The sequence below is a fragment of the Dendrobates tinctorius genome, unplaced genomic scaffold, assembly GCF_039654945.1.
Source record: "Dendrobates tinctorius isolate UK_male_01 unplaced genomic scaffold, ASM3965494v1 ptg000439l, whole genome shotgun sequence".
Classification (NCBI taxonomy): domain Eukaryota; kingdom Metazoa; phylum Chordata; class Amphibia; order Anura; family Dendrobatidae; genus Dendrobates; species Dendrobates tinctorius.
This window is the reverse complement of record NW_027362102.1, coordinates 851,015-875,171: the sequence shown is the minus strand read 5'-3', so window position 1 is coordinate 875,171 and position 24,157 is coordinate 851,015.

Sequence of the window (24,157 nt, the reverse complement as noted above, 5' to 3'; positions counted from 1 at the left end):
GCATGTGGTATATATGTAGTATTTATGTAGCATGTAGTATATACAGTGGGGAAAAAAAGTATTTAGTCAGTCAGCAATAGTGCAAGTTCCACCACTTAAAAAGATGAGAGGTGTCTGTAATTTACATCATAGGTAGACCACAACTATGGGAGACAAACTGAGAAAAAAAAATCCAGAAAATCACATTGTCTGTTTTTTTTTCATTTTATTTGCATATTATGGTGGAAAATAAGTATTTGGTCAGAAACAAAATTTCATCTCAATACTTTGTGATATATCCTTTGTTGGCAATGACAGAGGTCAAACGTTTTCTGTAAGTCTTCACAAGGTTGCCACACACTGTTGTTGGTATGTTGGCCCATTCCTCCATGCAGATCTCCTCTAGAGCAGTGATGTTTTTGGCTTTTCGCTTGGCAACACAGACTTTCAACTCCCTCCAAAGGTTTTCTATAGGGTTGAGATCTGGAGACTGGCTAGGCCACTCCAGGACCTTGAAATTCTTCTTACGAAGCCACTCCTTCGTTGCCCTGGCGGTGTGCTTTGGATCATTGTCATGTTGAAAGACCCAGCCACGTTTCATCTGCAATGCCCTTGCTGATGGAAGGAGGTTTGCACTCAAAATCTCACGATACATGGCCCCATTCATTCTTTCATGTACCCGGATCAGTCGTCCTGGCCCCTTTGCAGAGAAACAGCCCCAAAGCATGATGTTTCCACCACCATGCTTTACAGTAGGTATGGTGTTTGATGGATGCAACTCAGTATTCTTTTTCCTCCAAACACGACAAGTTGTGTTTCTACCAAACAGTTCCAGTTTGGTTTTATCAGACCATAGGACATTCTCCCAAAACTCCTCTGGATCATCCAAATGCTCTCTAGCAAACTTCAGACGGGCCCGGACATGTACAGGCTTAAGCAGTGGGACACGTCTGGCACTGCAGGATCTGAGTCCATGGTGGCGTAGTGTGTTACTTATGGTAGGCCTTGTTACATTGGTCCCAGCTCTCTGCAGTTCATTCACTAGGTCCCCCCGCGTGGTTCTGGGATTTTTGCTCACCGTTCTTGTGATCATTCTGACCCCACGGGGTGGGATTTTGCGTGGAGCACCAGATCGAGGGAGATTATCAGTGGTCTTGTATGTCTTCCATTTTCTAATTATTGCTCCCACAGTTGATTTCTTCACTCCAAGCTGGTTGGCTATTGCAGATTCAGTCTTCCCAGCCTGGTGCAGGGCTACAATTTTGTTTCTGGTGTCCTTTGACAGCTCTTTGGTCTTCACCATAGTGGAGTTTGGAGTCAGACTGTTTGAGGGTGTGCACAGGTGTCTTTTTATACTGATAACAAGTTTAAACAGGTGCCATTACTACAGGTAATGAGTGGAGGAAAGAGGAGACTCTTAAAGAAGAAGTTACAGGTCTGTGAGAGCCAGAAATCTTGATTGCTTGTTTCTGACCAAATACTTATTTTCCACCATAATATGCAAATAAAATGAAACAAAAACAGACAATGTGATTTTCTGGATTTTTTTTTTCTCAGTTTGTCTCCCATAGTTGAGGTCTACCTATGATGTAAATTACAGACGCCTCTCATCTTTTTAAGTGGTGGAACTTGCACTATTGCTGACTGACTAAATACTTTTTTTCCCCACTGTATGTAGTATATTTGTATGTAGTATGCATGTAGTATGCATGTAGTATATATGTAGTATGCATGTTGCATGCATGTGGTATACATGTAGTATGTATGTAGTATGTAGTATGTATGTAATATGTATTTTTTTTTACATTCAACACATAGGCCAGATGATGGGACTACTACTGTCCCATCATTGGCTAATGTGTCAATCACCATCATGGTAGCAGGCATCGCCCGATGGGACTTGTAGGGGACAGACCCACGGCAGTCCGCTCAGACCCCCGGACAGTCAGTACAGAACACCGGCAGGCCGGCACAGCCCCCCGGCAGGCCGGTACAGACCCCCGCAGCCTGCACAGACCCCCGGACAGTCGGTACAGCCCCCCGGAAGCACGGTACAGACCCCCGGGCAGTCGGCACAGACCCCCGGGCAGTCGGCACAGACCCCCGGACAGTCCGCACAGCCCCCCCGGTATATGTGGTATATATGTAGTATGCATGTTGCATGCATGTAGTATATATGTGGTATATATGTAGTATGCATGTTGCATGCATGTGGTATATATGCAGTATGTATGTTGCATGCATGTAGTATATATGTTGCATGTATGTAGCATGTATGTAGTATGTATGTAGCATGAAGTATGTATGTAGTATGTATTTTTTTTTTTCTTACATTCAACACATAGGCCGGATGATGGGACTACTACTGTCCCATCATTGGCTAATGTGTCAATCACCGTCATGGTAGCAGGCATCGCCCGATGGGACTTGTAGTCCCATCGGACGATGCCTGCACAGACCCTCGCAGCCTGCACAGACCCCCGGACAGTTGGCACAGCCCCTCGGCAGGCCAGCACAGCCCCCCGGCAGGCCGGTACAGACCCCCGGCAGTCCGCACAGACCCCCGGGCAGTCGGCACAGACCCCCGGACAGTCGGCACAGCCCCCGGCAGGCCGGTTCAGACCCCTGGCAGTTCGCTCAGACCCCTGGACAGTCAGTACAGCCCCCCGGCAGGCCGGTACAGACCCCCGGCAGTCCACTCAGACCCCCGGACAGTCGGTACAGGCCACCGGCAGGCCGGCACAGCCCCCCGGCAGGCCGGTACAGACCCCCGCAGCCTGCACAGACCCCCGGACAGTCGGTACAGACCACCGGCAGGCCGGCACAGACCCCCGGGCAGTTGGCACAGACCCCGGGTATATGTGGTATATATGTAGTATGCATGATGCATGCATGTAGTATATATGTGGTATATATGTAGTATGCATGTTGCATGCATGTGGTATATATGTGGTATATATGTAGTATGCATGTTGCATGCATGTGGTATATATGCAGTATGTATGTATGTTACATGTATGTAGCATGTATGTAGTATGTATGTAGCATGTATGTAGCATGTAGTATGTATGTAGCATGTATGTAGTATGTATGTATCATGTAGTATGTATGTAGTATGTATTTTTTTTTTTACATTCAACACATAGGCCGGATGATGGGACTACTACTGTCCCATCATTGGCTAATGTGTCAATCACCGTCATGGTAGCAGGCATCGCCTGATGGGACTTGTAGTCCCATCGGACGATCCTGCACAGACCCCCGCAGCCTGCACAGACCCCCGGAAAGTCGGCACAGCCCCCCGGCAGGCCGGTACAGACCACCGGCAGGCCGGTGCAAACCCCCGGCAGGCCGCTCAGACCCCCGGACAGTCGGTACAGACCACCGGCAGGCCGGCACAGCCCCCCGGCAGCCTGGTACAGACCCACGGCAGTCCACACAAACCCCCGGGCAGTCGGCCAGACCACCGGCAGGCCGGCACAGCACCCTGGAAGGCCGGTACAGACCCCCGGGCAGTCGACACAGACCATCGGGAGGCCGGTATGGACCCCCGGCAGTCCGCACAGACCCCCGCGCAGTCGGCACAGACCCCCGGCAGGCCGGTACAGAACACCGGGCAGTCGGCATAGACCCCCCCCAGAAGGCCCGAACTGACCGCGCATCATGATGACGTCATTTCGGCAGCCAATCAGAGCCACAGCAGTGGCTCTTTGCATTATGGAAAGTTCCGATTCCGATATCCGATATTGAAAAAATATCGGTACTCGGTATCGGAATTCCGATACAGCGAATATCGGCCGATACCCGATATTTGCAGTATCGGAATGCTCAACACTAGTCAAAACCAAACTGAGTGAGCGTCTGAGGGTGACTACTGAAATATATACCGATATTTTCAATTTGGCCAACACTGTATACAGCAGAACGCTTCTGATACAGTAACCTTTTCAGTTATTTAGATTCTGGGGTAATCCATAATGAGCCTGTAAACGTCTGTCTGTTACTCCGGCAATATATTTGGAACTTTAAGATTACCCCAACACTGTATACAGCTGTACGCTTGTGTTACATTACCCATTTACAGCTTTTCATTTTCTTGTGTAATCCATACTGGGCCTGAGAGCGTTTGTGTCTGCCTCCTGAAATTTATACAGAGAATCAGAATGTTTACACTATACTATATATACCTTGTATCTGGTGATACTGTACCCTTTTTCAACTTGTTATTTTATTGGGTAATCCATACTGAGCCTGTGAGCATCTGTATATGCCTCATGAAATATATATGGAGATTTACTGTTATCCATAGACTGTATAGAGCTGTACCCCTCTGATACAGTACCATATATCTGCTGGTATTTTGGGTCCATTTTCAAAAACATGAGGAAGTATGGTGGAAGAGGACACGGAAGTGGGCGTGGAGGGCCACCTGGTAATGATGGTGGTGGTGCATCTGCTGGTAGTGCCAAAAACACAATAGCAGCTAAGGCAGGAGGTGTTGAGCCAGCGTCATGGTGTAGCTCTGGAAGGCCTGAAAGGCTCCCTTTTCTGGGAGTAGGTAGACTGCTTTTAAAGCCGGAGTATCAGGAACTGTTTGTGGCTTACATTGCTTTAACAGCCTCCAGCTCTATCGCCTCCTCTTCTGAAGTTGTAAAAAATGCAAACACTGAGTCGTAACTGCAGGCTTCTGGTCAGGAGCAACCCCTTTCCTTGTGTCCTTCACCCACACCAAAAGTGAAGGATGTGGAAGCACACACATCAGATTACTCCATGGAGCTTTTTTCACATACCATGCCTGGGTTAATTAAAAATAGGGTCCATCATATACTGGAGAAATGTAAATGGGGCAGATCAGACACTGGAGCAGCATCTAAGCGGCACATTACACACTGGAGCATTACAAATGGGGCCCATTATCTATGGAGCATTATTGGAGCCCATCATACACTGGAGCTTCATACATGAGGCCCATCATGTACTGGAGCAATGTAAATGGGGAAGATCAGACACTGGAGCAGCATCTAAGGGGCCCATTATACACTGGAGCATTACAAATGGCTCCCATTATATGGAGCATTATTGGAGACCATCATACACTGGAGCATCATCCATGAGGCCCATCATGGACTGGAGCAATGTAAATGGGACAGATCAGACACTGGAGCAGCATCTAAGGGGCACATTATACACTGGAGCATTACAAGTTGGGCCCATTATATATGGAGCATTATTGGAGCCCATCATACACTGGAGCATCATCCATGAGGCCCATTATGTACTGGAGCAATGTAAATGGGGAAGATCAGACACTGGAGCAGCATCTAAGGGGCACATTTTACACTGGAGCATTACAAATGGGGCCCAATATATATGGAGCATTATTGGAGCCCATCATACACTGGAGCATCATCCATGAGGCCCATCATGTACTTGAGCATTGTAAATGGGGAAGATCAGACACTGGAGCAGCATCTAAGGGGCACATTATACACTGGAGCATTACAAGTGGGGCCCATTATATATGGAGCATTATGTGGAGCTCATCAGATACTGTATGTAACATTATATGTGACTAATTATTTGGTATGGAGAAATATATGGGGCTCATTATTCTGTATGGCGCACAATGTGGTGGCCATAACACTGAATGGAGTAATATACTGTCCTGTTTTTGAGCTATTGTACAATTTAAAATAGATCAGTCATGTCATGCAAGCTGTGAAGTATGTGTCATTGTACTATACCTATATTTCTGTGGCGTATCGGAGCATCATGAGTTGTGGTATGTGTTAAAGGGGTGCACTGACACTCTTTGGCCTAGGGCACACGAAAACCTGGAGCCAGCCCAACCCCCCCCGACAACTTTAGCCAAATAACCCCCAGTTTTCAAAGCGCAACTATTATTAGGAAGTAAATTAAGGTTGACAAGCTTCAGTTATAAGAATTGATGTTTTTGGCATTGAAATGGGCACTGTAGGTGTGTTTACTGTCTTCCACTCCCTGCCGACCTTGCTTCCCCATTGACTTGCTTTGGGTTTTGTGTTTCAGTCGGCCTCCGACTTTTCCCTATAGTCGGCCGATTTTGTTCGACCCGACTTTTGCGAAAGTCGGGTTTCATAAAACCCGACTCGACCCGAAAAAAGGCAAAGTCGCTCATCTCTAGTTATTTGGTTTAGGCGGAAATCACTTTTTTACACAGGGCCCTGTAGGTTTGGATTTCTTTTTCCCTTAATAATAGAGACCTTCATTTACGTACAAGACTGCATTTTGTGATTACTTGTGTTATCTTTGTATAATATTTTCATTTGTTTGGTGATTGTAATGTCCACACGGTATAAGGAACTCAAGAGAGAACACTTTAACTGTACTTTATTCTTCTCCTTCTTCCTCGAGCGCACAGCATTACATTTTTCTCATTAGGCTAAACTGAAACTAAAACTCCCTCAACCCACTTCCTGTCTCTAACCTCTCAGTCACAAGATTTCCTTTCTTAAAGAGACAGGTCAAATTATTATACATTACATCATCCCTCTTTCTTTCTTTTTTTTTTTTTTTACATATTACCAACCTCAAAAACAAGGCATCAACACGAAAAGAAGAAAGAAAAAAACAAAACAAAAAAAAGAAACATCCAAGAAAAGACATATGTCTGTATTGTCTTATTTGTTCAATTCCAAATCAGGCATTTTAATTACATCTCTTCAATAAGTCTCGATGGAGCCCTTCTTTCCCATGTAGGTTAATGTCTGGGTTCATTGGGGGAGTCCATTGCTGTCGGATAAACTACCCCCTGTTGGCCCTCTCCACCGTCGGGTACCAAATCTTCCACCGGTGGGAGTTCATTACCATTGTTCGGCGGTATGATTTTAAAATGTGAGGAATTTCGGGTTATAGAGTGTCCATCTCGCTCAGCCTTGACCATGTTGCCCCTTCTCTCAGTAACATTATATCTTGCTGGACTATATACAGCTGAGGTTTTGTTGGTTGATCTTTGACGCACAACAACGACATGACCTCTTTTGATGGCACTTGGCTGTGCCCTTCGCCTTCTGTCTGCATAATGCTTCATGGCTTGCTTGTTAGAGAAATCTGTTGATCGCACTGAAGAGTCACTTGGTAGGGGATGGCTGGTCACCTCAGGGATCCATATATGAAGAGTTCGGCTGAACATTAGATGCGATGGAGCAGCATTAGTTTTGGAATGTGCCGTATTGTGGTAATTGCGCAAGAACATGTATAGTGACTGTATCAGTGGGGTGTGCTCCAGACTGGCTGCCTTGTTTAATTTTCCCTTAGTGCGCATGAAACGTTCTACAATTCCATTGGCTTGCGGCCAGCAAGGTGTGATTTTCCTGTGGCTGAACCCTAAGTATTCAGAAAACTGTGTAAATATATGTCCATTGAATGGAGGTCCATTGTCTGTTTTAATCTTGGAATGCCATAAGCAGAGAATATGTCGTCCAGTTCTATTAGCAGACATTGAAGAGATGAATGAAATAACAGGGTATCTAGAATATTCTTCAATTGTTACTAGAATGTATTGGCCATTTGGTAATGGTCCATATATGTCAGCGGCCACTTCCTCCCAGAGAGCAGTGGGTAATGGAGACATTTGTAGTGGCTCTAACTTTGATGATGGCCTAATTAATTGACAAGTGGAGCAATGTCTAATCTTCTCTTCCACCAATTCATCCATATTTGGGAACCACACTTTTTCTGAGTAACTTTTTTGTACAAACAATTCCTAGATGACCTTCGTGTGCTATCTGTATGACTAAGTTGTGCAAGGCCTTAGGTACAACCAGTTTGGTACCTCGAAGGATGAGATGCTCTTCAGTGACTGACAATTCCTCACGTACATTTGAAAATAGTTTTAATTCCTTCAGATCAATCCCAGAAACAGGAAATTTTTCCTTTTGAATTTCATGCCACCTTCGATTTTGGATGATTTGTATTAAGGCACAGAGTGTCTTGTCACTTGTTGTTGTATTCTCAAACTGATCAACAAAAAGTGCTTTTGGCACGGCGTGAGCTGCAACAAATCGTATGTATTCTTCCATGGAGGAATGCCCAGGTATATCATCATTCACAGGATGTCTTGAGAGATAATCAGCCGGATTGCTATATTTTCCAGGTTTGTGAACAATTTTGTAATTGTAGTCCTGTAGACGTAGACCCCATCGCTCGATCCGTGCAGGCATTTTAGCTCGGGGATTTCCAAAAATTGTAAGGAGAGCTTGATGATCCGTGACAATGGTGAAGGGAGCTCCATAGAGAAATAAGTGAAAGTATTCACATCCTCAGACAACTGCCAAGGTTTCCTTTTCAGGTTGTGAATGTTTTCTTTCAGTACTTGTTAAGCTTTTGCGTGCATAAGAAATGATGTGGGGACTTTGATTGTCATCCTTCTATTGCGCTAAAATAGTACCCAGTCCCACAGGACTGGCATCCAGAATCAGTTCATTTTGAAGAGCTGGATCAAAATAGGCCATGGGTGTTGTTGAGCAGAGTTCATTTTTAATTGTGTCAAAAGAGACCTGACAGTCCTGGGACCATTCAAAGACACAATTTTGCTTTGTAAGTTCTCTTAGCGGAGTGCTGATTGTTGAAAAATTTGGACTGTATCTAGCACAGTAGCTGGCCATTCCAAGAAAAGAGCGCACTTCACTGGCATTCTGTGGAATTGAGGCTGCTCTGATGGACTCCACTTTCTTGGGATCAGGTCGTACTCCTTCCGCTGAGAAGATCTGACCATAGAACTCCAATGAACTTTTAACAAATTCACATTTCTCTTTGTTTAAAGTAAGTCCAGCAGAGAGCAGGCATTCGAAGATGGCATATAGAGCACGATTGTGTTCAGCTTGAGTTTTCCCAGAAACCAGTATGTCATCACTATAATTAAAGGCATTCGGAATGTGTTGAATGACGCTCCTTATCGCGTCTTGAAAAATTTCCGCTGTTGAGCAGACCCCAAATGTCAATCTTTTGTATTTTCTGAGACCCACATGGGTGGAAAATGTTGTCAAGTATCTGGATTAAGGACTCAATTCTAATTGATGATAGCCCCTATTGAGGTCAAGCTTTGAAAAAACGGTTACTCCATTTAATAAATGAATGATGTCATCAATTGTAAGTGAGATATGTCTTTCTCTCTGAATAGCGGTGTTGGGCAGGCGCATGTCAACACACAGTCTCACCTGCCCCGGAGTGTTGGATTTTGAACTACCACAAGTGGAGAGACCCACGGAGTGAGACCAGTAACAGCTTCAATAACGTCCTCATCCATGAACAATTGGAGTTCCTTTGCTACCTTCTTTCTCAGGTGAAATGGAATGTGCCTGTGAGCCTGGGCTACTGGACGAACACTGTCATCTACATGAAGATGCACTTGAGAGTTCTTTAGTTTTCCCAAACCACTAAATAAAGAGGGAAAGCTGTTCACCATGGCCTGTATATCCAGATCCACCGGGTCAGTTATAGTATGAATAATCTGGATGAGTCCTAGCTTCAAGGCAGTGTGATAGCTGAGAAGACAGCCTCCATATCCTTGTAATGGGTGAAAAGTGGTTTTCTGCCTATTTTCTTTACAGCTAAGTTATTAATAATAATAATAATAATAATTTTTATTTATATAGCGCCAACATATTCCGCAGCACTTTACAATTAAGCGGGGACAAGTACAGACAATAAATTCAATACAAGTTAAGACAATTCAAACAGTGACATTAGGAGTGGGGTCCCTGCTCGCAAGCTTACACTCTACAAGGAAATGGGGGGGGAACACAGTAGGTGAAAAGTGCTTGCTATTTCAGGTCTGAAAATTATAATAAATAGGGATTTTTATATAAAGCTGCCTGATCCCGTCATCAGCCCATGTGTTTAAGTGCAATAGTCAAGTATCAAGTGCAGTTATCGTGTGCATGGAGGGTGCTTGAATAGGCTGGGGCTAGGTATCAGTCTGATCGTCTGGGTTAGTGCATTCCAGAGAACTGGCGCATCACGAGAGAAGTCTTGGAGACGGAGGTGCGAGGTTCTGATTATGGGGGATGTTAGTCTTAGGTCATTAGTAGAATGGAGGGCACGTGTAGGGCGATAGACAGAGATGAGAGAGGAGATATAAGGTGGTACAGAACTGTGGAGAGCTTTGTGGGGGAGAGAGATGAGTTTAAACTGGACTGTTGTGATTGAGTCACCGGAGGAGGAAAAAACAAAAACAAAGGCTAAGTCCAGAAAACCAGAGAGGTTGGTAACTAGCAGATTGCAGACCCCTAATCCTGTACACCACAACTAACAGTAGCCGTGGGGGTTTCCTACAATGCCCTAGACCCCTCGTAACAGCCGGAGCACTATATAAGCCTAAAGAAAGAAAGGGGAATTCTAAACTGCCCCAGAGCAGACCCCAAAGCAATAGACAGCCCCCAACATGTATTGTCGATGAAAACAGATGAAAACACAAACACAGACAGAAAGACAGGCAGAGCAAACGATGGGGCCCATCTAACTAGATAGGACAGGACAGAAAAGATGCTGGCTGCGATCCGCGAAAAACCGTATCAAAATAAATCATGTCCAACACGTCTGATAGAAAAGGCCCTGAAGTCACTAGACTTCAAAATCACTATATCAGCACTCAGGTATATTCTGAAGACAGAGCAAAAAGATCTCCTGATCAGTGACAAAAATGGAGTTCAGCCCGTCCCAACCAGGACAGGCTGAAAACAAACACTAAGTAAGCAGACAATATCTCAAGGAAAAATAGCAGAGCAACACTTAGCTTTTAGAAGACAGAAACTGAACTGGATACAAGCGCTCAGAGCTGAAAGGATCACCAGCAACCCTGCAGGGCGTCGGCTGACTAATATCCACTCAGAAATTCCGGATGGCCAATCATCTTCTATCTGATCAGATGACAGGTTCTTCCCATCCAGATCACTTTCACCACCTCCTTTCACCAGCAGAGGGAGTTCCTCAGACATCAGAGGTGAAGGAGAAAATGAACTCATAACAGTACCTCCCCTTTGAGGAGGGGTCTCCGAACCCTCATCCGCGCCACCAGGGCGATCAGGATGGGTCCAATGAAAAGCATGAACCAACCTTTCGGTATGAATATCGGATGCAGGGTCCCAAGAATTATCCTCCTGGCCATAACCCTTCCATTTAACCAAATACTGAAGTCTCCGTCTAGCCAGACGAGAATCCAGTATCTTCTCAACCTCATATTCCACATTACCTTCAACCAACACAGGGTCAGGAGGTGCCACCACAGGAACTACTGGCTCAACAAACCTCTTTAACAGAGACTTATGAAACACATTATGGATCTTGAATGTAGCAGGAAGAGCCAATTGAAAAGAGACTGGATGAAGAATCTCCAAAATCTTATAAGGTCCAATAAATCTAGGTTTAAACTTTGGAGAAGCCACCTTCATAGAGATATTCTTTGATGACAACCAAACCATATCACCCACCTTAAACTGGGGACCAATGGTCCTATGTCGGTTGGAAAACCGCTGGGCCTTTTCCTGGGAGAGAGACAACTTATCCACCACTTGGTCTCAGATCTGGTGCATTCTCTCCACCACAGTGTCAACACCTGGGCAGGTAGAGGGCTCCACCTGCCCTGAAGAGAATCGAGGATGAAACCCAAAGTTACAAAAAAAAGGTGACATCAAAGTGGCCGAACTAGCTCTATTATTTAAAGGGAAGGTGCCGTGTTTTTTCATAATTTAATGTAAAAAAGAAAATTGTATAAAATATATTGTCCCCTAAGCTTGACTCAGTGGTGTGTATGTTTTTTTTTTTACTGTATTAATGCAGCCACTGGGGGCTGCCATTTTACCTTTCTGGCTGCTGAATGGCACTTTCCATACTCTTTTACGACAGTCCCTGGACATAAGACATAACAGTCGGCTGCCGACCCTATCTGTATCATTGCAGCAGCATCAGGAGTGAACTGGGCACGCCCCTGTGGGCAGCTCAATTCACAGCTGTAGGTGTGGCCAGACGCCATCTTATTTTAGCTCCATTTACACTCTATTGCAAGCCCTGGATGCTGCACTGTTCCAGCATAACGGCTTGGATGTTCCCTCTGCCCATACCAGCAGCAGGAGAGGGATAGAGGACGAGCTCCAGGAGACTGCTGCTCTTTCCAAAACACCCGACCAGCTGCAGCCCCTGCTCTTGCAAAACATAGGAGTAGCTGCTCCCTGCTGTTTCAAAACACGTGGCAATCTGCTGGACATCTAATCCTCTCCTGTGTGATACTGACTGCTGAGCCGTGTATCTAATCCTATCCTGTGTGATACTGACTGCTGAGCCGTGTATCTAATCCTATCCTGTATGATACTGACTGCTGAGCCGTGTATCTAATCCTATCCTGTGTGATACTGTCTGCTGAGCGTGTATCTAATCCTCTCCTGTTGGATACTGACTGCTGAGCCATGTATCTAATCCTATCCTGTGTGATACTGTGCTGAGCTGTGTATCTAATCCTATCCTGTTTGATACTGACTGCTGAGCCATGTTTCTAATCCTCTCCTGTGTGATACTGTCTGCTGAGCTGTGTATCTAATCCTATCCTGTGTGATACTGTGCTGAGCTGTGTATCTAATCCTATCCTGTTTGATACTGACTGCTGAGCCGTGTTTCTAATCCTGTCCTGTGTGATACTGACTGCTGAGCGTGTATCTAATCCTCTCCTGTGTGATACTGACTGCTGAGCCGTGTATCTAATCCTCTCCTGTGTGATACTGACTGCTGAGCCATGTATCTAATCCAATCCCATGTGACACTGCTCTCCTGAAATACTCTGTGCTGCTGTCACCCTGCTGGTTTTGTGTGATCTATATGGTGGTATTGTGTATGATCTATATGGCGGCATTATGTGTGAACTATATGGCAGTATTATCTTCTAAAAGGGGACCCATTCTAGGGTGGTTCTGGCTGAGCACCTGCACACGGGTCAGGGGTAATAGGTGCAGTCAGGGGAGGGCTGGAGAGGCAGCTGAAGAGAGGGCTCTCATTTTTATCGTTACTATATGGCTACATTTCCCCCAGCCTGCTTCCCAGCATCACCCCGGGCTGCGCCTGTCGCCTCGCTTTCACACATCGCCAGGACAGGATCTGAGGAGGGGAATGGGGTCTTTGCATGCAAAGTCTGGATCAGAACAGGCCATCAATCAGCAGAAATATTTCCTGGATTTCTGTGGTGCTGTCACCCTGCTCCTCCCCCATATATCTCCCTCTGTGCCCCCCATAGACCAGCACACTGCTCTCCTGAAATACTCTGTGCTGCTGTCTCCCTGCTCCTCCCCCATATATCTCCCTCTGTGCCCCCCATAGACCAGCACACTGCTCTCCTGAAATACTCTGTGCTGCTGTCACCCTGCTCCTCCACTATATATCTCCCTCTGTGACCCCCCATAGACCAGCACACTGCTCTCCTGAAATACTCTGTGCTGCTGTCACCCTGCTCCTCCACCATATATCTCCCTCTGTGCCCTCCATAGACCAGCACACTGCTCTCCTGAAATACTTTGTGCTGCTGTCACCCTGCTCCTCCACCATATATCTCCCTCTGTGCCCCCCATAGACCAGCACACTGCTCTCCTGAAATACTCTGTGCTGCTGTCACCCTGCTCCTCCACCATATATCTCCCTCTGTGCCCCCCATAGACCAGCACACTGCTCTCCTGAAATACTCTGTGCTGCTGTCACCCTGCTCCCAGAATCCTTGCTGCCTGCCATCCTCAGTGACCGCAGACCCCATTCCTTTCCTCAGATCCTGTCCTGGCAATGTGTGAAAGCGAGGCGACAGGGGCCTGATATATGGTGGAAGGAGCAGGGTGACAGCAGCACAGAGTATTTCAGGAGAGCAGTGTGCTGGTCTATGGGGGGGGCACCCTATTGGGTGCCAGGGATTGTACATAGAGCGCTGTGTTTTATACACATGGATGGACCGTCTGCTTGTCTGCTCCACAGAAATCCAGGAAACATTTCTGCTGATTGGTGACCTGTTCTGATCCAGACTTTACATGCAAAGACAGTCAGTAACTTTGCAGGCCCCATCAAAATGGCTGCTCACTGTGTTCCTAGATGTCATCCTCTCTTTTCCCTTAGCAAACACCCAGAAGGGGAGGAGAGGAGTGACACCACACCATGTCAGCAGACTCCGCCCATAATTACTACAGTGCAGTAAGGTGAGCTAGTTGTACACTAGGTTTTTGTGCCAAATTTCAGTAGCTGCTCCCCCTAGTGTTAACAAGTGGAAATGCCAAACTTTTTAAAATAATTTTTCATATTTTCTAAAATTAAAAACAAATGACAATATTTTTTAAGAAAATGTAAACATTAATTCTTTACATTTTTTCAATTGCTGAAAAAAAATTTTTTGGATGGCACCTTCCCTTTAAAGCAAATTCGGCCATGGGCAAAAATGAAACCCAATCATCCTGATCAGCAGAAATAAAACATCTCAAATACGACTCCAAAGTCTGGTTTGTTCTCTCCGTCTGCCCATTGGTCTGAGGGTGAAACGCAGAGGAGAAGGACAGCTGAATTCCCAGTTTGGAACAGAAAGTCCTCAAAAATCTTGAAACAAACTGAACTCCTCTGTCAGATACAATGTTCTCTGGAATCCCGTGCAAGCGAACCACCTGTTGCAAAAACAAGGGCACCAACTCTGAAGAAGATGGCAGCCTAGAGAGTGGTACAAGATGGACCATCTTAGAGAATCTATCACAAATCACCCAAATAACAGTCATTCTCTGAGAGACAGGCATATCAGAGATGAAATCCATTGAAATATGGGTCCATGGCCTCCTGGGCACCGGCAAAGGCATCAACAACCCACCGGAGCGAGAACAAGGTTTAGACCGGGAGCACGTCCCACAGGACTGCACAAAATTCCTGACATCACGAGACAAGGCGGGCCACCAAAAGGACCGACTCACCAAATCTCTAATACCAAAAATACCTGGATGACCAGCCAATGCGGATCAATGAACCTCAGACATCACTCTCTTCCTCCACTGGTCAGGAACATACAATTTTCCAATGGGACAATGCTCAGGTTTGTCCTCCTGAAACTCTTCCAGAGCACGTCTCAAATCGGGCAAGATGGCAGAAAGAACCACCCCCTCACCCAAGATGGTAGCAGGCTTGGTCACAACAGGAGAATCAGCAAACTCCTAGAGAGGGCGTCTGCCTTGACATTCTTAGTGCCCGGAAGAAAAGATACCACAAAATCAAAACGTGTCCAAAACAAGGCCCACCTAGCCTGTCTAGGATTCAAGCGTTGGCCGACTCAAAGTAGATCAAATTCTTGTGGTCAGTAAGGACCACGACTTGATGCCTAGCTCCCTCCAACCAATGTCTCCACTCCTCAAATGCCCATTTCATGGCTAACAGTTCCCGATTCCCCACATCATAGTTACGTTCAGATGGGGAGAACTTTCGGGAAAAGAAAGCACAGGGATTCATCTTAGATGTTACAGGATCTTTTTGGGACAAAACAGCTCCTGCACCAATCTCAGAAGCGTCCACCTCTACCTGAAACGGGAGTGAGACATTAGGTTGCCGCAAAACCGGAGCAGAAGTGAACCTTCGCTTCAGCTCCTGAAAGGAAGAAACAGCCTCCGGAGACCAATTCAGCACATCAGCACCCTTCTTAGTCAAATCAGTCAATGGTTTGGCAATACCAGAAAAATTAGCTATAAAATTACGATAAAAATTAGCAAAACCCAAAAACTTCTGGAGGGCCTTCAAAGAAGTGGGCTGAACCCAATCGTAAATGGCCTGTACCTTGGCCGGGTCCATTTCAATAGTTGACGGAGACAAAATAAATCCCAAAAATGAAATCCTCTGTACCCCAAAAAGGCATTTCGATCCCTTGACATACAGGGAATTCTCCCTCAAAATCCAGAACACAGTCCGAACATGTTCCACATGAGAATCCCAATCCCTGGAAAAGATCAAAATATCATCCAGATAGATGATCAAAAACTTATCCACAAAGTCCCGGAAAATATAATTCATGAAGGATTGGACGACAGAAGGGGCATTAGTGGGCCCAAAAGGCATCACCAGGTACTCAAAATGTCCCTCCGGAGTATTAAACGCCGTCTTCCATTCATCCCCATGCTTAATGCGAATAAGATTATACGCCCCCCTGAGGTCAAGCTTGGTAAACCAGCAAGCACCTTTAACTCTGGAGAATAGATCAGAAATCAGGGGTAACGGATACTGATATTTAACAGTAATCTTGTTGAGGGAACGATAGTCAATACAAGGCCTCAATGTACCATCTTTCTTGGCCACGAAAAGAAAAACAGCACCTAAGGGTGAAGAGGATGGTCTAATATGACCCTTCTCCAACGCCTCCTTAATATAGGATCGCATAGCCTCGTGCTCGGGTACAGACAAATTGAAAAGTCGACCCTTGGGAAACTTACACCCAGGGCTCAGCTGAATTGCACAGTCATAACTCCTATGAGGAGGCAAAGACGCAGACTCATTCTCACTAAATACATCATAAAAATCAGCCAAATAGTCAGGAACATCATGCGACTGGGGAGAGGTGGAGAAAACAGGAGCGTCGCTAAGGGCGCACCGACAACCCCAACTCACCACAGACAAAGATTTCCAATCTAAAACTGGATTATGGATTTGCAACCAGGGAAACCCCAAAACAATGGTATCATGCAAATTATGCAACACCAAAAATCTGCAACTTTCTTGATGGTCTGGGGCGACCCGCATTACCACCTGAGTCCAAAACTGAGCTTTATTCCTCGCCAAAGGAGTAGCATCAATACCCCTCAAAGGGATAGGTGTTCGCAGAAGTGTCATAGGAAACCCACAACGTTTAGCAAAATCCAAGTCCATCAGGTTCAGAGCAGCTCCGCAATCCACAAAGGCCTTGGCGGAAAATGTGGACAAGGAGCAGATCAGAGTAATTGCTAGAAGAAACTTAGGTTGAACACCACCCACTGCAAATGTGTGTGCAAAACATTTCTCTCGTTTAGGGCAGCCAGAAATCATATGAGAGGCATCTCCACAAAAAAAACACAGCTTATTACGCCTTCTGAACTCCTGATGTTGCCCCCTAGACAAAACTCTATCACATTGCATAGGTTCAGACACTTGTTCAACAGGTGGCAACACCTCTCGTGCAGTTTTGCGTTCATGCAAACGCCGATCAACCTGAATGGCTAATGACATAGAATCGTCAAGACCAGAGGGAACAGGAAATCCCACCATGGTATCTTTTACGGTTTCTGACAAACCCTTCCAAAAGAGGGCTGCCAAAGCACCAACATTCCAGGTAGTAAGGACCGCCCACTTTCAGAATTTTTGACAGTACAATTCTGCAGAATCCCGACCCTAGCTCAATGCCAACAGGGCCTTTTCAGCCTGATCAATAGCATTAGGTTCATCATACAACAACCCCAAGGCTTGGAAAAATGCGTTCACATTAGTCAGGATAGGATCATCAGGTTTCAAAGAAAACGCCCAATCCTGGGGATCGCCGCGCAGCAAAGAGATGACAATTCTAACCTGCTGCGCAGAGCTCCCCGATGAGTTAGGCCTCAAGGCAAAAAATAATTTACAATTATTCTTAAAATTCAAAAATTTAGACCGATCCCCAAAAAACACATCAGGAGTAGGGATCTTTGGTTCAGCAGCATGTGATAGATAGGCGGAAATTCCCCACACTTCAGCAGTAAGCTACTCCACACGATCAGACAATTGCTCAATCTCCATTGAGAAAAAATTCCCCCTACGGCCTCAGAGAAATAGAGGAAAAAATATACACACAAAATTCTGACACCTTTTTTTTTTTTTACAATTTCTTCCTGCTATTGAGTACCCTAGAATCTGCGGTATGGCTGGTGATTCTGTTGTGATTGAGTCACCGGAGGATGAAAAAACAAAAACAAAGGCTAAGTCCAGAAAACCAGAGAGGTTGGTAACTAGCGGATCGCAGACCCCTAATCCTGTACACCACAACTAACAGTAGCCGTGGGGGTTCCTACGATGCCCTAGACCGCTCGTCACAGCCGGAGGACTATATAAGCCTAAATAAAGAAAGGGGAAATCTAAACTGCCCCAGAGCAGACCCCAAAGCAATAGACAGCCCCCAACATGTATTGGCGGTGAAAACAGATGAAAACACAAACACAGACAGAAGGACAGGCTGAGCAAACAATGGGGCCCATCTAACTAGATAGGACAGGACAGAAAAGATGCTGGCTGCGATCCGCGAAAAACCGTATCAAAATAAACCATGTCCAACACATCTGATAGAAAAGGCCCTGAAGTCACTAGACTTCAAAATCACTATATCAGCACTCAGGTATATTCTGAAGACAGAGCAAAAAGATCTCCTGATCAGTGACAAAAATGGAGTTCAGCCCGTTCCAACCAGAACAGGCTGAAAACAAACACTAAGTAAGCAGACAATATCTCAAGGAAAAATAGCAGAGCAACACTTATCTTTTAGAAGACAGAAACTGAACTGGATACAAGCGCTCAGAGCTGAAAGGATCACCAGCAACCCTGCAGGGCGTCGGCTGACTTATATCAACTCAGAAATTCCGGATGGCCAATCATCTTCTATCTGATCTGATGACAGGTTCTTCCCATCCAGATCACTTTCACCACCTCCTTTCACCAGCAGAGGGAGTTCCTCAGACATCAGAGGTGAAGGAGAAAATGAACTCATAACACTAGACCCTGTGGCAAATATGTAACCAGTGTAATGACTGGAACAAAATGGAGGCATCGGTGAAGCGGCTGGACAGAAATATGACCCTGGCTGCCGCATTCAAGATGGATTGGAGAGGAGAAAGTTTGGTAAGAGGGAGACCGATCAGAAGAGAGTTGCAGTAGTCGAGACGAGAATGGATAAGAGCGACAGTAAGAGCCTTAGCAGTTTCAAAGGTGAGAAATGGTCAGATTCTGGAGATGTTTTTAAGATGCAGGTGACAAGAGAGAGTGAGTGATTGGATATAGGGAGTAAAGGAAAGTTCAGTGTCGAATATGACCCCAAGACAGCGGGCATGCTGCTTGGGAGTTATGGTTGAACCCTCCAGGGTTATTTCGATGTTAGGTAGAGTGAGGTTAGTAGAGGGGAGAAACACAAGAAGTTCGGTTTTGGAGAGATTTAGTTTCAGATAGAGGGAGGACATGATGTTAGAGACAGCAGACAGACAATCCTTGGTATTTTGAATTAGGGTAGGGGTGATGTCAGGGGAAGAAGTGTATAATTGGGTGTCATCAGCATAGAGATGATGCTGGAACCCAAATCTGCTGATTGTTTGTCCAATAGGGGCAGTGTATAGAGAGAAGAGGAGGGGGCCTAGGACTGAGCCCTGCGGGTTCCCGATAGTAAGGGGACGAGGAGAGGAAGAGGAGTCAGCAAAAGATACAGTGAAGGAGCGGTCAGAGAGGTAGGAGGAGAACCAGGAGAGGGCTTTGTCCTTGAGGCCTATAGATCGGAGCATAGTGAGGAGGAGCTGGTGATCCACAGTGTCGAATGCGGCAGAGAGATCCAGGAGAATCAGCAGGGAGCAATGACCTTTCGATTTAGTTCAGCATCAAATTGTCCCATTGTACCTAGAGGTATTTTAGAGCCATATGGAAAGATTTTAGTATGCACTTGCTGTAAGACTGGCTTTGTTTTCAATTGTTCATATGCATTGCTGTCTATGATATCCTCTGAAGCTCCCATATCTATTGTAAAGGTGATATCCGTGTGACAGATGGTGAGCGTGATACAGGGAGCCTGCACTGAGCCAGTGACAGAGGTCGTGAACACGTAGTTCTCAGCCACAGACATTTCTTCGGTATCCTGATTTATCATTTTTATATTCACCGGCTTTGTCATAGACAGAGGAGACTTGTTGTGCGCTGACTTGCAGACAGCTGCAAAATGGTTCCCTTTTCCACATTTACTGCATGTGTGTCCTATAGCTGGACATTTGTTCAGGTGGTGAGGGAAATCTTGCCCACATCCATGGCATTTCTTCTGTTTCTGGGCTTGCTTGTCTTGTGCACTTTTATGTTCGAGATTATGCACATGTAGATTATCCCCATTCTCCATTGCGGTGGCCTGATGATCTGCTATCTCTGTAGCACAGGCCATCTTGAGTAAATCATGCAGAGAGATACTGCTGCAGAGCTTTACGCCTTATGTTATTAGATGAGCAGATGACAATTACTTGAGTTAGGATTTCATCATCTACATCCATAAATGAACATCCATGAGCTAGCTCTTTTAGCCTTGTGACATAGGTGTCTATGGATTCTTCTGGAAGCTGCTTAGCAATCCTGAACTTGTATCTCTCATATCTGATGTTCTGTTTGGGGTTGAAGTAGTCAGTGAGAGCTTTGGTGCAGTTGCTGTACATGTCTGTCTCTGCTGCAGGTAATGTGCTGTATATGTCATATACTCCTATGACGACAGTGCAAGAACACGGCTCTCTTTCTTTTCTCCTCTTTTATGTCCATAACTTCAAGGAAATTCTCAAACCGGTTTAGCCATTTTCTCCAGTTATGAGAGAGATTAATGACATCAGTCATATCAAACTGTGGAAATGTGTGCAAGTAGTCAGCCATGATGGAGTCTCTCAGTGGCCCTGGCGCGAGAAGCAGTAAAGTAGGGGTTAGTACTCACAGCAGCAGGTGATTGGATCCCATCTTTGTCGCCGGTTGTAATGTCCACAAGGTATAAGGAATTCAAGAGAGAACGCTTTAACTGTATTTTATTCTTCTCCTTCTTCCTCCAGCACACAGCATCACATTTCCCTCATCAGGCTAAACTGAAACTGAAACTCCTCCAACCCACTTCCTGTCTATGACCTTCCAGTCACAAGATTTTCTTTCTTAAAGAGACAGGTCAAATCATTATAGATTACAGTGCTCTGATACATTTAAGTTTTACAAAAGTGCAAAAAATATGAAATCAGGAAGGGGGAAACACTTTTTCACACAACTGTGTATCTACTTCAATAGCATTTTGCAAGGGTTGAAATTTGGAGTTGAAATTATTGTCAAAAGTTAATTATTGTGTTGTACAAAATGTATGGTAAAAGAAAAAGTGTCAATAGAACACTAGAAAAAACCCTGTACAACGACTAAATATATGTGAGCCACAGAATTCCAACGACCACTGGCACCAGCCGCCCGGGCGTTAGTACTACCAAACAGACTGCACTTGGCTCATTTGCCTCCGGTAAGTGTATTGTGGGGAACTAGCGGAGGCCATTATGGTAAAGACGGCTCATCACTCATCTTTCACAGCAGGATTATGTTACATCTTATGGGAAAAATGTGATTTTGAGTCAGTGTTCTGCACAGAACTGGATGTCTGATCGCAAATAACTAATTTAACCCCTTTCCTACATTAGATGTATTATTCCATCCATGTGACCTGGGACTTAAGTCCCAAGGACGGAATAGTACATCATAGCGATCAGAGGTGCCCCCCTTGGGGAGCGCCGCTGATCGCGGCTGGGTGTCAGCTTCTTATCACAGCTGACACTCGGCACTATGTGTCAGGGGTGGTCACGGACCGCCCCCAGCACATTGACCCCAGGCACACTGCGATCAAACATGATCACAGTACCGGGGGTTTAGGGAAGCATTGGCATGGAGGGCACTCCCTCCGTGCTTCCCTGTGACCCCCACAGCAGTGCGATGTGCAGCGATGCTGCGGGGGCCTCCTTCCCTGCAGGTCCCCGGATCCAACATGGCAGCGGGAACCTTCGGAGGCCTGCAGGGAGCTGGCTTCCTCACTGACTGCAGAGCGCAGGCATGAGGAAGCCTGTGCAGTGCCTGTGTCAGATCGCTGATCTGTCAAGGCACTCTGTGATGTCCCCCCTGGGACAGTGTAATAAAGTTAAAAAAAAGTCTAAAAATAATTTATAAAAAAAATTGCTAAATAAATTAAAAAAAAATATTCCCTAATAAATCCATTTTTTGAAAATAGAAAAAAGACCAAAAGTACACATATTTGGTATCGCCGCATACGTAACGATGTGCCCTATAAAACAGTTCCCTTAGTTAACTCCTTTAGTGAACCCCTTAAAAAATAAAACTAAAAAACGAAGCAAAAAATAATGCATTTATCATCATACCGCCGAACAAGAAGTGCAATAACGCACAATCAAAAAGACGGATATAAATAAACATGGTACCACTGAAAATGTCATCTTGTCCAGCAAAAAATGAGCCACCATACAGCATCATCAGCGAAAAAATAAAAAAGTTATAGCTCACAGAATAAAGCGATGCAAAAATAATTATTTTTTATATTAAATTGTTTTCATTGCATAAAAGCGCCAAAACATAAAAAATGACATAAAAGATGTATCGCTGTAAACGTACTGCCCCGAAGAATAAAACCGCCTTATCACTTTTACCACACGCGGAACGGTGTAAACGCACCCCCCAAAAGAAATTCATGAAATGCTGGTTTTTGTTCATTTTGCGTCCCAAAAATCGGAATAAAAGCGATCAAAAAATGTCACGTGCCCAAAAATGATACCAATAAAAACGTCAACTCATCCCGCAAAAAATACCTCATATGACTCGGTGGGTCAAAATATGGAAAAATTATAGCTCTCAAAATGTGGTGATGCAAAAACTATTTTTACAATAAAAAGCATTTTTTAACGTGTGACAGCTGCCAAACATAAAAACCCGCTATAAATAGTAATTCAAACCCACCGTTATCACCCCCTTAGTTAGGGAAAAATAATAAAATTTAACAAAGTATTTATTTCCATTTTCCCATTAGGGTTAGGGCTAGGGTTAGGGCTAGGGTTAGGGCTAGGTATAGGGTTAGGGCTAGGTATAGGGTTACGGCTAGGGTTAGGGCTAGGTTTAGGGTTAGGGCTAGGGTTAGGGCTGAGATTAGAGTTAGGGGTGTGTTGGGATTAGGGTTGGTGTTAGAATTGGGGGTTTTCCTCAGTTTAGGTACATCAGGGGCTTTCCAAATGCGACATGGCGTCCGATCTCAATTCCAGCCAAAAAAGTCAAATGGCGCTGCTTCCCTTCCGAGCTCTGCCATGCGCCCAAATGGTGGTTTCCCCCACATGTGGGGTATCAGCCTACTCAGGACAAATTGCACAATAACTTTTGGGGTCCTGTTACCCTTGGGAAAATAAAAATTGGGGGGTGAAAATATCCTTTTTGTGGAAAAAATATGATTTTTTTAATTGTACGGCTGTACTTTATAAACTTCTGTGAAGCCCTTGGGGGTTCAAAGTGATCATCACATATCTAGATAAGTTCCTTGGGGGGTCTAGTTTCCAAAATGGGGTCACTTGTGGGGGGTTTCCACTGTTTAGGCACATCAGGAGCTCTCCAAACGTGACATGGCATCCAATCTGAATTCCAGCCAATTTTGCAGTGAAAGTCAAACGGCGCTCCTTCCCTTCAGAGCTCTGCCATGCACCCGGACAGTGGTTCCCCCCACATATCAGGTATCAGCATACCCAGGACAAATTGCACAATAATTTTTCCAGTCCAATTTCTACTGTTACCCTTGGTAAAATAAAAAATTGAACCTGAAGTAATTCTTTTCGTGAAAAAAAGGTAAATGTTCATTTTTTTCAAGCATTCAAAAAATTCCTGTGAAGCACCTGAAGAGTTAATAAACTTCTTGAATGTGGTTTTGAGCACCTTGAGGGGTGCAGTTTTTAGAATGGTGTTACTTTGGGTATTTCTTATCATATAGACTCCTCAAAGAGACTTCAAATGTGATGTGGTCCCTGAAAATAAAATGGTGTTGTAAAAATGAGAAATCGCTGGTCAACTTTCATCCCTTATAACTTCCTAACAAAAAAATATTTTGGTTCCCAAATTGTGCTGATGTAAAGTAAACATGTGTGAAATGTTACTTACTAAGTATTTTGGGTGCCATATCTCTGTGATTTAAGAGCATAAAAATTCAAAGTTGAAAAATTGCAAAACTTTCGCCAAATTTCCATTTTTTTCACAAATAAACGCAAGTTATATGAATGAAATTTTACCACTAACAAGAAGTCCAATATGTCACGAGAAAACAATGTCAGAGTCACCGGGATCCATGGAAGCTCCAGAGTTATGGCCTCATAAAGGGACAGTGGTCAGAATTGTAAAACTTGGCCCGGTCATGAACGTGCAAACCACC